We start from the raw sequence: 13,900 nt of genomic DNA on the forward strand, positions 1-13,900 counted from the left end.
TTTGACTTCTGACGCATCCATATCTTGATTGACATCTAGGCACCTTTGTATTAGGATAATGAGTGAGAAAGAGCTTCACGCGTTCCTAGTCCAGTTTATAAATGTCAATCTATGTCCAGTTTATGATATATTCGGTTATGGATGACTTCAGCACATGGGACATCAAGCTAATGGTGCGGTAATCAGCGCATTCTCTGGCGTTTTTCTTTTTTGGGAGACAAACAAAAATCGATGTTAACCATTCTTTGAGTAATTAATACGCCTGAGCTATAAATTTGATTCAAGAGTATCACTAGAACATCAATGTGCTGTTCATCTATAATTTTTATTAATTCAATAGGAAGCATGTCAAGTCCAGGGCTTTTTCCGTTCTTCATTGTTTTTAATGCGTGTGCTATCATTGCTTTTATTAGTCAGATGTATTTTGGAAGATGTTAAAGCTATCCAGCCTAATGAATCAACAAAGGAGAACGTCAAAAGAAAAATAAAAAACGTGGGATCAGAAGTACTACCAAATATAAAGGGATTCGAAATAGAAAGAGCTTTAAAAGAACTAAAAAATAATAAAGCTCCAGGACAGGACGGTATAATTGCCGAGCTCTTGAAAACAAGCAAGACAGTAACAATCCCTATACTAACAGAGCTATTTAATAAATGTCTCCATAATAGCAAGATCCCTAAAGACTGGAACGAAAGTCTAGTAATACTTTTACACAAAAAAGGGGACAAATGTGACCTACAGAATTACAGACCGATATCGTTGCTCAGTCAAGTATACAAACTATTCATGAGAATTATTAACAACCGGTTGACCTACAAAATGGACAATTACCAACCAGTGGAACAGGCTGGCTTCCGCAAAGGATATAGTACATCAGACCATCTGCTGACAATGAGAACATTGATAGAGAAGGCAAATGAATACCAACTACCCGTATTTCTTGCCTTCGTAGACTATGAAAAGGCGTTTGATAGTATCGAGATGTGGGCCATAGAACAAGCTATTAATAATTGTAGAATAGATTCGAGATATAGACAACTAATACATAATATATATGAAAATGCAACTATGATAGTACAACTAGACGAAAATACAAATCCCATCCCTATTAAGAGAGGCGTGAGACAAGGAGACGTAATATCGCCAAAGCTTTTCAACCTAGCACTAGAAGACGTCTTCTAAACGACAAATTGGTCAACCTATGGCATTAACGTTAATGGCAAGAAGCTAAATCACCTCAGATTCGCTGACGACATTGTGATTATAGCGAGCTCATTCGAGGAACTGCAAATTATGATAGAGGAACTCGCAGGCAGCTCCCAATACGTCGGTCTAAAAATGAACATGAAGAAAACAAAAATAATGACAAACACAGATGACCCCAGACGCATAACTATAAATGGCAGTGAGATAGAAAAAGTCCAGGAATATATCTACCTAGGCCAAATCCTGAAACTTGACAAAGAAAACCAAAGTGCGGAAATTAATAGGAGAGCAAGACTAGCATGGGCAGGATTTGGAAAACTTGGTTGGATACTTAAGAACCGCAAAATACATCAATATTTGAGGACCAAAGTGTTCAACCAGTGCATCCTTCCTATCATGACATATGGGTGTCAAACCTGGACCCTAACCAAGGCAAATATGAATAAACTAGCTACAACAGAAAGAGCTATGGAAAGAGCAATGTTAGGTATACGACTGTCAGATAAAAAGAGGAGCGACTGGGTAAGATCAAAAACAAAAGTCGAGGACATAACAACAAAAGTTGCCAAACTTAAATGGAGCTTTGCAGGCCACACTGTTAGACAAAAAGACCAACGTTGGAATGCCACGATACAACATTGGAGACCTTACCAAAGTAAACGACCGAGAGGAAGACCACAGATGAGATGGGTTGATGATATTAAAAGAGTAGCCGGAACGAATTGGAAATATGTTGCTCAGGATAGAGACCGATGGAAGGAGTTGGGAGAGGCCTATGTCCAAACGTGGACGATAGAAGGCTAAGAAGAAGAAGAAGAAGTTAAAGCTATGCAATATTTGATATAACTTTTGTCTATTAATTGCATCGTAGGCCTGTTTGAAATCTATGAATATGTCGTGGACATCAGTGTCGCATTCCCCACGATTTGTATAAAACTTGTTTTAATGTGAATAGCTCTTGGGCAGTTGTACATCTTCCTTATAGCAATCTTGTTTGATATTCCTCGTTTGGAAAGCTTGTAAGATGACAAATTTTCAATCTAGATTGTTCATATTCCACTGCTCCACCAACTCTATTAGAATCGATAAAAATTGGCCTTCAGAGTTATTTTGTTCTAGCTATTAGTGTTGCATCATCTACGTAGTAAAATAGTCCGCTTTTAAATGTAGGTAGAAATGTAGGTTCATATTCAATACTTATTCAGACTGTTTGAATATTTCCAGATTTACAATAATCTTTATTATCATGATTTATTGTCAATAAACACATTTATGTGCATTTTAATGCAAAACCAGTTTATTGTTATAAAAATTTATTTATCACGGTTAATTAAGTTCACGTGAAAATACACACATTTTTATTTTTTGTTCATATTTTTTTATATGTAACCGTAACAATAACCTAAACAACTTTAACTATGTTGGGAAAGCCTTTTAGACAAGGCGAAAATGGCGGGTTCGTTGGAAAAAATATTCCCATGAGATTTTTTTGCATAGTCACATTTGTAATACACCCCAGAATAAGGTTCAAGAAGTCGCCCACAAGAAAGTGGTCCAAATTTTTTGAAGTTATACTTCTTTACTATCGAGGGTGAAATTTTATACTTGCCTGGCGCATGCGCAGACAGACAGTATGTAGTTCGTTGCTAATCTTTCAAATTATGTATGTAACAGCGCAAATAAGTCATTAAAAGAATGTATTAGTGTTTTTTTAGTAAATGTATTATTTATAATAATTTTCGTGTCTTTGGATTTGTCTTCCTCAGGAATAAAATATTTTATAATAATAGTAAGTAAGTATAGGTATTTACTTTAAATTTTAAAGTATTTTTATACCTCAATTACGTGATCTATTGAATTTGTCAGTATGTATGAGAAATCTTGTAAGCTGACAAAGCAAAAGGAGTTTGGCTCGGTGGTAGCGCGTTCGGCCGGAGATCGAGAGGTCCCTGATTCAATTCCGTGTGTTATATAACTTTTTTTTATTTTTAGTATTGCTTTAGTAAAAGTTTTTGGAAAGTAGTAAGTAAAAATTAGTTTAATCTTTAAATACAAATAACCTGTTGAAAGTATATTTATTTCGTTAAAATCATATAATAGAAGTATAACTTCTTACGTGCGTACAAAGTACACACACATTCTTTTTTTAATAATTTTTTTAACCAAATTGCAAAAGTTATTATTTTTGGTCTGGACAATTTTTTTTAGATTTTTTAGACCATTCTGGACATACAAGGTCTCTTGTAATTTTTCTCTAAAGTTGATGGTTTTCGAGTTATAAGGAATTTAAAATTTAAAAAACGCAAAAATGGCTATTTTTAAGACGTAATAACTCGGTTAAAAATGATTATTATGAAAGTCAGAAAGTGGCTAAATCAAAGTTTAAAGCCCCCTCTACATGATCCTGAAGAAATTTGTGTCATTATTGTATTACTAAGCTGTTGTTTTTAATTATTAACAATAAGCCGTAAGAGCGTATTGACGCGGCTGTAAATGTGAGTGCGAGTAAGATGCCCCATTGGACTGCCGGAATGGCATCTCTCTCGCACTTACCATAGACGGCCGCCTAATACGTGCTGGCGCTCATTATTATTACTTAAAAATAACAGCTTAGTAATAAAATTATGACAAAAATTTCTTCACGATCTTGTAGGGGGGACTTTAAACTTTGATTTAGTCACTTTCTGATTTTCATAATAATAACTTTTAATCAATTTATTAAGCCTTGAAAATCGCCATTTTTCGTTTTTTCAATTTTAAATTATAACTCGAAAACGATCAACTTTAGAGAAAAATTACAAGAGACCTTTTTTGTCCAGAATGGTCCAAAAACCTAACATAATTTGTACGGGCCAAAAATATTGATTTTTGCAATTTGATTAAAAAAATTGTTAAAAAAAATTGGACCATTTTTCACGTCGGCGACTTCTTGAACATTATTCTAGGATGTCTCACGAATGTGATTATGCAAAAAAAATCTCATGGGAATATTTTTTCTAACGAACCCGCCGTTTTCGCCTTGTCTATTTATTTTATTTGTGTAATCGTCTGAGACTGCAAAAAACAATAGGAGGCTGAGTTGATAATTATGACAATTATTGTATTAATCCGACTTTACACAAATGCAACGATTATTAAGTTGGGACATATTCTTCCTATTCTGTTTTCATCCATTTTAAAAACATGTGAAAACGTTGCCTATACATTAGTGGAACGCATATAGAGAGCGTAAAACAGTATTTCTACCTGGGAACTATTTATGAATGAGCAGTGGAGCAATGTATAGGAAATAAAGTACCGCATAGGAAAAGCAAGAGCGGTCTTTAACAAAATGAGCACCATCTACAAAAGCTACAACATATCCTTATAGGTATACAAAAATAAGACATTTGGGATGTTATGTTTTCTCTGTGTTATTGTACGGGGCGGAGGCATGGACGCTTACAGACACCACTATTAAAAAACTTAAAGCATTTGAGATGTGGCTTAATAGAAGAATGCTGAGAATATCATGGACAGCAAGGATCACGAGCAAGGAAGTCCTAGGAAGAATGAAGAAGGAACCGTAGATTGTGTTTACCATCAAACGCATAAAACTTCAGTATCTGGGACATGTTATGAGAACATCCCTTAGGATATTCAAAAGAAAAACATCCACCGTTCCATCCATCAGAATGGTGCTCTGCCCGACTGCTTAGCCCTGGATTCGTTCCCTGTTCATTCTTCCCTCACACCCATCCCAGAAAGGTACAGGAAATAAAAAGTTTGCCATATCATTCTATATACACTATTTATTCAGATAAAAAAAATTAACAAAAATCATTCTATTATGTACAGGCAACCAAATTAATTTTCTGAAACTGTGACCGAGACCTGCTGGTCACCGGTATAAATGTTATAAAGGTAAAAAAAGGTACTCAGCTTTAAGTACTCTTGTCGGAGTCACACAGTTCTTATGGGAGGTCTCCAATCTCTGCAGAACTTTCTGTTGCTGTCGGTAGTTGTGGGAATTCTAGGGCTATCTTGTTGAAGCCATTCTTCTGATGCATCAGTAGATCAGTAGTTGGATCCAGGATACTGTGGGCTGTTGCGAGATGTCGCTGTCGCGTTCTGCTCTCCAAGGTAGTTTTCTCCAGCTACAGTTTGCTTCTCCATGCAGTGTTCGCCTGCAGCTTTATTCCCAAGGTAGGGGCTAGAAAAATTCATACAAAGAACAGTTTTCTCCCAAAAGAAAAGCCTGATCAGAAATAAAGTTGAGTATCCAAAGAAATACGATCTCAACAAAATCTCTGACCACAGCATGGCATTGTAAAAAAATAAATAGAGACAGAAAGAAATAAAATATTATAACTATGTACAAGAAATAAAAGTAATATATTATTTACCAGTAAAAAGAAATAAAATTAGAAAAGTTTGTATGCTTTATTTCAAGGAGGAAAGTAGGTATCTGCTGTGCAAAAGAAATCAGTATAAAAAAAGAATGTGTGTGTACTTTGTACGCACGTAAGAAGTTATACTTCTATTACATATTATGTGATTTTAACGAAATTGATATAATGTACTTTAAACAGTTTATTTATATTTCATTTAAATATTAAACGAATTTTAATACTGATGATACTTTCCAAAAATTTTTATTAAGACAGTACCAAAAATTTTAAAAAATAAAAGAATAAAACGCACACAAACACATTGAAAAATGCCACAAAGAAAAACTGATTTCTGATCGATAATAATTGTTGGCAAAATTTTTAAATACGCATTTTCTGAAAAAAATTATATAACAAATATACTTACAATCATAAAATGCATAAAAAAATAAAAAATAAAAACTTTCATCGGGATTCGAACCCGCGAATTTGGGGACGCTTTGATTCGTAATCGAAGCCTAGACTCATTCATCCAATTACACATTATTTGTCATGTGGAAAAATAGGGCAACTGAAAGTTTTACTGTTTGACAGTTGTTCTGAATTTACCTAATCAAATTATGTAGTTTGATTTTTGTGGAAGAAAATATTAAAATATGACTAAGCAGTAAGAAAACAATATATTAGATGAAGATTGGTAGAACTTTTGTTGGTAATCAAATTAAGTATGTAAATCAAAGCATTACATACCTACTAGATAAATAAATCTACGCCAAAAATCATAATTTAAAAATAAAAATCGGACCTAATTTCGGATTTCTCTCTAAAATCCCCATTCTTAAGAAAATAAATTTATTCCAACCTAATCCAAATGTATAATTACAATATGATTATAATAAAAACTACTTACCAAATTAGAATGAGTTTTCCTTGTCCAAAAGTTCAAAAATATATATGAAAACTATTTAAAAAGGCAGTATAACTATTAACTAACTTTTGTTTGTTGTTTCTTTTCCCACAAGTTTTAAAACGCAACAACCATAAATAATCAAATCACACATAGAGAAATAAAAACAACATTCTTTTTATTTCTCTATGAAACCACAGCTATGCCACAGCCGCCATATTGAATAATTTTTGACATGTCATTTGAACATCCAATCAGCACAAAGTTATAATGCGCATGCGCCTGGATCGTAGGTTTTAACATATAAAAATTCACCCTCATATCGCGCGTAAAGAAGTATAACTTCAAAAACTGAGACTTAAAACTAGATAATCAAGCTTACCCGTATGTTTAACGGCCTAAGCAAAAACACAATAATTTATGCGATATTGACACTCCTTTACGTGGAAATGGAAAAAAAAACGAGTACAAATTTGTATCGGCTTAAATACCTTAGCGAGCTCGCATACCGAAGCAATATCCTACATCGCATGTGGCATGCATGAGTGTCACATCTGGTTTTCGGTGAATCTTCGGTGACTTTCGATGGAATTTCGTTCACCGAAAACCAGATGATCTTTCCGCAATGTATGTTATGCGATGTAGGGATATTGCTTTGGTTTGCGAGCTCAATTAAAAGAATTGAAGAAATTAATTTGACGATAGTAAGGTCGCTTGTAGAAATATATAGTAGCTTGGTGTAGCGTTCAATCGGCTGATTGAAACGTTACAATACCTAACTGAAGGATGGTATTAAAGGTGAGAAATTTGATCTCGGACTTCCGGTTTTAGAGTTGCAACCGGAAGTACTTTTTTAAAGTCACCGATATACATACTACAAGCGATATATTATTCGACTCGCCTTAGCAAGACGAGAACAAATATATACTTCCGGTTTCATGCCTGTTTGTCCGCGAATATAACTACGCTGTAATTAAAACAGATAGAATAACGAATTAGTTGTCGAAAAAGAGCTTATAACCCAAAGATGATATTAGAGGTGAGAAATTTTACCTCGAACTTCCGGTTCCAGAGTTGCAGCCGGAAGTAATGTAAGTTGCAGAAATAGTGCATGCAATTTATTATTCGACGCGTCTTGGGAAGACGAGAACAAATGTATACTTCCGGTTTCATGCCTGTGTCTATCCGTGAACACAACTCCTCCGTCATTAGAACATATTAATTAAATTACAAGCAGTTGAGTAAAGTAGATGAAGATAGTCAATACAGTATGCAAGAATAAATATGTATAAAGAAACAATGATAAAAAAAGTAATCATTTGGCTTTGTTCATACATTGTTATCAATTGTTAAAGAAAATATTATATCACTCACCATTAGTTGGTTGACCGGGATATCAGAACGTCATCTTCATTGGGTTGTCGAGAACCTGCAGGTCAGCAGCTCCGGCGAAGGCGCGTCTTTCGAACGACGACGGGACGTTTAGCGACCAGCTCTCATTACGTAATGAGTAGGGAGCGGATTTTATGCTAAATGCATATTGCATGCATATTTCGCATATTTGAGAACTTTACTAAATTTTGCATATTTTTAAAGAAACATGCATATTTTGTGCAAATTTAAAAACATTTAAGTCCAAAAAAAATTTAAATTTTTTAATTCGACACAAAATATTTCCCCGCACAAGCTGTTGTATCAATTCGAAAACTACCTGAAGAGAGATGGCTCATTCACTGCCTTTTCATTTTTTCTTAGAAAATATCCAATCTTTACACAAAGTACTTATAGTGCATATAACGCCGTTATAAAATGATTGTAGGATGTTAAAATGATGGAGGATGGTTTACCGGGAAAACTGAATTTTATTTACTTTTATTACATTTAGTACAAATTGTATGCCAATTTAGTAGGTACCTATAATTCTGGCGATTCTTTTAAATCTCCTATTAAGAGAATATACACCTTTAACCATAGTTTTACGATTTTCTAACAGAAATTGCAATATTCATGCTTTAGATCAGATCCCATCTTTAAACGGCTTTACAACTTTGGAGGACATATGCGAAATTTTTAATAGAAATTTTGAAATTGATTTTGGTGCAGAATTTTCGGCTTTAACAAGTTATTTTAAATACGCCCAAATTTCTTTTGTTGATGTTGAAAGGAGTTTTTCAAGTTATAAAAATATTTTATCTGGTCAAAGAAAATGTTTCCTTATAAAACATTTGGAAAAACACATTGTAGTGAATTATAATCGAAGATCTAACCATCAAAATTAACGCACCACCTTAAAAATTGGACATTTTTGATGTCTCGTATTTCCTAAACCTGTTGTCGTAAATTTCTGTGATTTTTTCAGTATATTACAGCTTTATTCTTCAAGAATATTGATTTAATAATATTATTGCTAAACAAGTAAGTGTCATTGTATACTGGGTGTAAAAATGATAGTGTGTTTTCTCCTCAAAGTTTGGAACACCCTGTGGAATATTCTAGCGTATACGCTCTGAGCTTCGCTGGTTTCGCTCCTGGCGGATTACTAATTCAACTTTCACCGGTAATTTTTAAATTTATTATTTAATTGTTATCGCTATTTACAACGCAAAAAATTAATTAAATTGTACTCGATTTTTTTAAGATTTTGCTAATCATTTTGACGTTCTATTGATAAAATATGAATTTCTTACTTCGGATACTTTCACAATTATCATGTAGATGGCGCTAAGATTACCGTTTATTTCAATCAACGATATTACGGAACATTAAAAAAACTTAAATAAAGGTAAAAATATATACCACAGCTTTGATCAACTAATATTTTTTATAATTATTGTTCTTACTTTTGATTTTAAATTAATCACTTTGACATTTATGTCAAATTTCCGGTAAACGTTTACAGACTTGCCACTACTGGCGCTCGCGAATTTGTAAATATCCCCTCTACGTACGAGCTCACAGGGTATATAAAATATTGAAATTAAAACTCAAGTGTAGTAGCCTTAGGTCTACATTTTGCTTTTTGATTTATTCGCTTATGTGGGATAATAAAAAAGTTATGTACTTTAACAACTAGCTATGTTATTCATCAATACAGGGTGTTTCTAAATAAGTGCGACAAACTTTAAGGGATGCTTAAAGTGAATGCTTCGTTTCCGAGATACGGGATGTTGAATTTTTTCTTACAAACTGACTATTTATTTATTGCTGTAAAACCAGTTGAGATATGCAAATGAAATTTGGTAGGTTTTAAGAGGTAGTTATTGCGCATTTTTTGACGTACAATTAAGAATTTTATATTCACCATTGCCGTGCATACGGGATGTATCTAAAAATTTTATACCAGTATGCACGCCAATGGTGAAAATAAAATTTTTAATTGTATGCCAAAAATGCGCTATAGATACCTCTTAAAACCTATCAAATTTTATTTGCATAGCTCGACCAGTTTTAGAGAAATAAATAAATGGTCAGTTTGTCAGAAAAGATTCAACATCCCGTATCTCGGAAACAAAGCATTTGCGGACATATGTTTATAAAGCAAACTGTCACTATTTTCTTATGTAAAATTACCCCTTAAAGTTTGTCGCACCTATTTAGAATCACCCTGTACTGTTGACGAACATGGCCAGTTGTTAACGTACCTAACTTTTTTATTATTCAACATTAGCGAATGAACCAAAAATCAAAATGTTAAAAAATCCTAAGGCTACAGTTAAGTTTTAATTTAAATATATTGTATACGCTAGAATATTCCACAGGGTGTTCCAAACTTTGAGAAAAAAACACACTATCATTGTTACACCCGGTATACAATGACACTTATCTGTTTAGCAATAATATTATTACATCGATATTCTTAAAGAATAAAGCTATAATGTACTAAAAAAATCTCTCATATCGGACAACAGGTTTAGGAATTACGAGACATCAAAATGTCCCATTTTAAAGGTGGTGCGTTAATTTTGATGCTTTGTGTATATATATAATATTGTTATTTTATTTTAAATAGGTAACTATTGGTATCAGTTTTTATAAAAAATGTGAATAAATTGCATATATAAAAAACAATGATTTTATTTGAAAGATAATAAATAAGATAGCCGCCCCCCTATAAAAGAACCCCCTAGAATAGAATAGAACAGAAAATTTGTGGTTTTTTGAAATGCGCATTTTTTGAATTTTTGTGCATATTTTGCGCATATTTCGTAATTTTTTACTGCATATATATGCGCATATTTCATAAAAATTGATCGCATATAAATCCGCTCCCTAGTAATGAGTTTGGGTTCTACCGGGAGGTACCCAGAGGAAGCGGCTTCTGCTGTGGTCCCTGATCCCTGTGGCTCGAAAGTCTTTAAGTAACTGGTAAGTATTTTAGTTGAAACTATAAGAAGAAGAGTTGCTGTGCCCAAGGACTACCTAACAGGAGGAAGTTACGGAATGTCGAGTTAATCAGGCAGCACAAGATTGATCAAGTAAATTGGTGTCTTCAACACCAAAACTGAAACACTGGAAATTGGTAAAGTGTGCTCTTATCAAACGATCGTAAGATTTATGTAAAATCAACTAGTTTTGATGGGAAATAAGCCACAATTTTACTAAAAAAATGATTTTATTAACGTTTCGACGCCCAAATCGGGTGTCGTTGTCAAAATACAAAAAATATTAATGAATTAAACAAAAATGTTATTACTTAGTAAAAACATTCTTCTAATAATTTATTTAATCTGACCCATTTATGTCGGCAATTCAAACATATATTATACATTTTTAAGTAGAAGAAGTAGTTCATTCGATTACATGAAATCAACCCCAACTCAAGAATATCCGTCACAAAAAAATCATAACATGTGATCTCTCTTTATAAAGACAACCACATGCAACGGTGACAGTAAAATTCTCGCGCTATAGATTCCATAGTAAATCACGAGGGAAAACCAGAAAAAAACCTCGTGATACTATCCCGACATCGTAAGTATTTTTTTTAATGTTTATTAGGCAATCTGTTATAACATATAACAATAGGCACATTTTATCTGAGAAATAATGACATGAAGAGATTGTGACCAGCGCCACACATCTCTATAGAGATAATATTAAATTACTGTATTACATATATTAACTTAGCTACTGTAACAATATTAATGTCTGTGCGGTAAATCTAATGGTGTCTGTCTCTTTAACCGTTTTGTTTCCTGACTGTTGTCTAACAAATTAATTGCAAGCAGATTCGCGTGGCTTTCAAGACGTACGATGTATTTTGCACTTAACTCCACTATCACTTCACTGACGGTTTAGGTTTCCAGATCATTGTAAATTTCCGAGTTAGTAACAAACCAGGGAGCATCGATTATTGAACGTAACACCTTGGACTGGAATCTCTCAATTATGGATACATTCGACTTGGATGCTGTTCCCCAGAGCTGCAGACCATATGCCCAGACTGATTTGAATATTGTGTTGTAGACTAGCAGTTTATTTCTTGTCGTGTGCTTAGACTTACGCCCTAGAAGCCAATAATGCTTACTAAATTTTATGCCCAGTTGTTTCCGTTTGTTCCATGTATGGGTTCTCCAGGTTAATCCCCTGTCCAAGTGCATTCCCAGATATTTTACAGAGGTAACTGAGGGAATTACCTTATTATTTATTGTTACTGTAGGTGATTCACCGTGACATTTTGTAAAAACAGTATGGTTTGATTTTTGTTCATTCAATTTAATTCTCCAATTTTGTGCCCATGTATTTATTTGATTTAATACTCTCTGGAGTTTTGCAGCAGCTTCGACGAGATTTTTGTGTACTGCTAAGATTGCAGTATCGTCTGCAAAGGTGGTGGTCGTTATATCACGATTTGTGGGTAAGTCGGCTGTGTAAATCAGATACAGTTGCGGTCCCAGAACACTTCCTTGCGGTACCCCTGATCTGATGGGATATAGTTTTGTATAGGCTGACTCAAACTTCACTCAAAAGTATCTTTCCGATAAATACGACTTAAGGAGTGTATATAGTTCCTCTGGTAAAATCTTTTTCAGTTTATACAACAGTCCTTGATGCCAAACTTTATCAAAAGCCTGGCTAACATCGAGGAATGCTGCTGAACAGTAACTTTTTTCTTCAAATGTTTTATTTATAACGTTGACCACTCTGTGAACTTGTTCAACGGTGCCATGCTCTTTCCTAAAGCCAAATTAGTGGTCGGGTATCATATTTCTGTCGGTTAGTATTTGTAGAAGTCTTTTTTCTATTATTTTTTCCATGATCTTAGACATTACTGGCATTAAACTAATTGGCCGATATGAAGTGGGCTCATTTGGAGGTTTTCCTGATTTTTGTATAAGGATAATTTCCGCAATTTTCCATTGCATTGGGAAGTGTTTTAGCCTTAGTACCGCATTACACAATTGAGTTAGCATTTTAATTGCTTTGGTAGGTAGATTTTCGTAGATTTCGTAAGTATTAAGTCTCACTTTAGTTTACTCTCAAAACTAATACCAAATTCTGACCTTAATATGTACATGTTATTTTAAATTATAAATAAAGTGAGACTTAATACTTACGATGTCGGGATAGTATCACGAGGTTTTTTCCTGGTTTTCCCTCGTGATTTACTATGGAATCTCTAGCGCGATAATTTTACTGCAGGTTCTTTTTAAAGACAGATCACATGTTATGATTTTTTTGTGACGGATATTCTTGAGTTGGGGTTGATTTCATGTAATCGAATGAACTATCTTTCAGTAAAGTCGTCACAGGCACGCAACTCATAATTATTGGCAATATCATTTTAAAGTCTTCTACTTTAAAATGTATAATATATGTCTGAATTGCCGATATAAATGAATCAGAATAAATAAATTCTTAGAAGAATTTTTTTACTAAGCAACAAAATTTTTGTTTAATTCATTAATATTTTTTGTATTTTAATAAAATCATTTTTTTTAGTAAAATTGTGGCTTATTTCCCATCAAAACTAGTTATTCTCCTTTTCATGAACATTTTTCAGTGCGTCACAAATTATAGAAAAAAAGGTAAGTCCGTGATAATACACATTTATGACATTTATTCTAACGTGACATTTTAGTTAAATCTGACAGTTGTCAAATTTTATTTTCAATTTGGAATAAAACCAAATCAATTGTGTCTATTGCATTTATAAAATGGTATTTTCTTTCATTTGTATAGTCTTATAAATTGTACAGATTATATTGATAATATTATTATTTTATTTAATAAATAATTCTTTTTTGATTATGGCGCCATCTATCGACAACTAGAATAATCACCGAACTAGAATAATTACCGAAGTATTCCCAGACGTGCCTTTTTTTCTGTCACATACAATTTAATGCGTTAGAGAGAAATCGAAAAACTGTGACGCACTGAAAGATGATCATGAGAAAAAGAATAATTGCATAA

The sequence above is a fragment of the Diabrotica virgifera genome, chromosome 7, assembly GCF_917563875.1.
Source record: "Diabrotica virgifera virgifera chromosome 7, PGI_DIABVI_V3a".
Classification (NCBI taxonomy): domain Eukaryota; kingdom Metazoa; phylum Arthropoda; class Insecta; order Coleoptera; family Chrysomelidae; genus Diabrotica; species Diabrotica virgifera.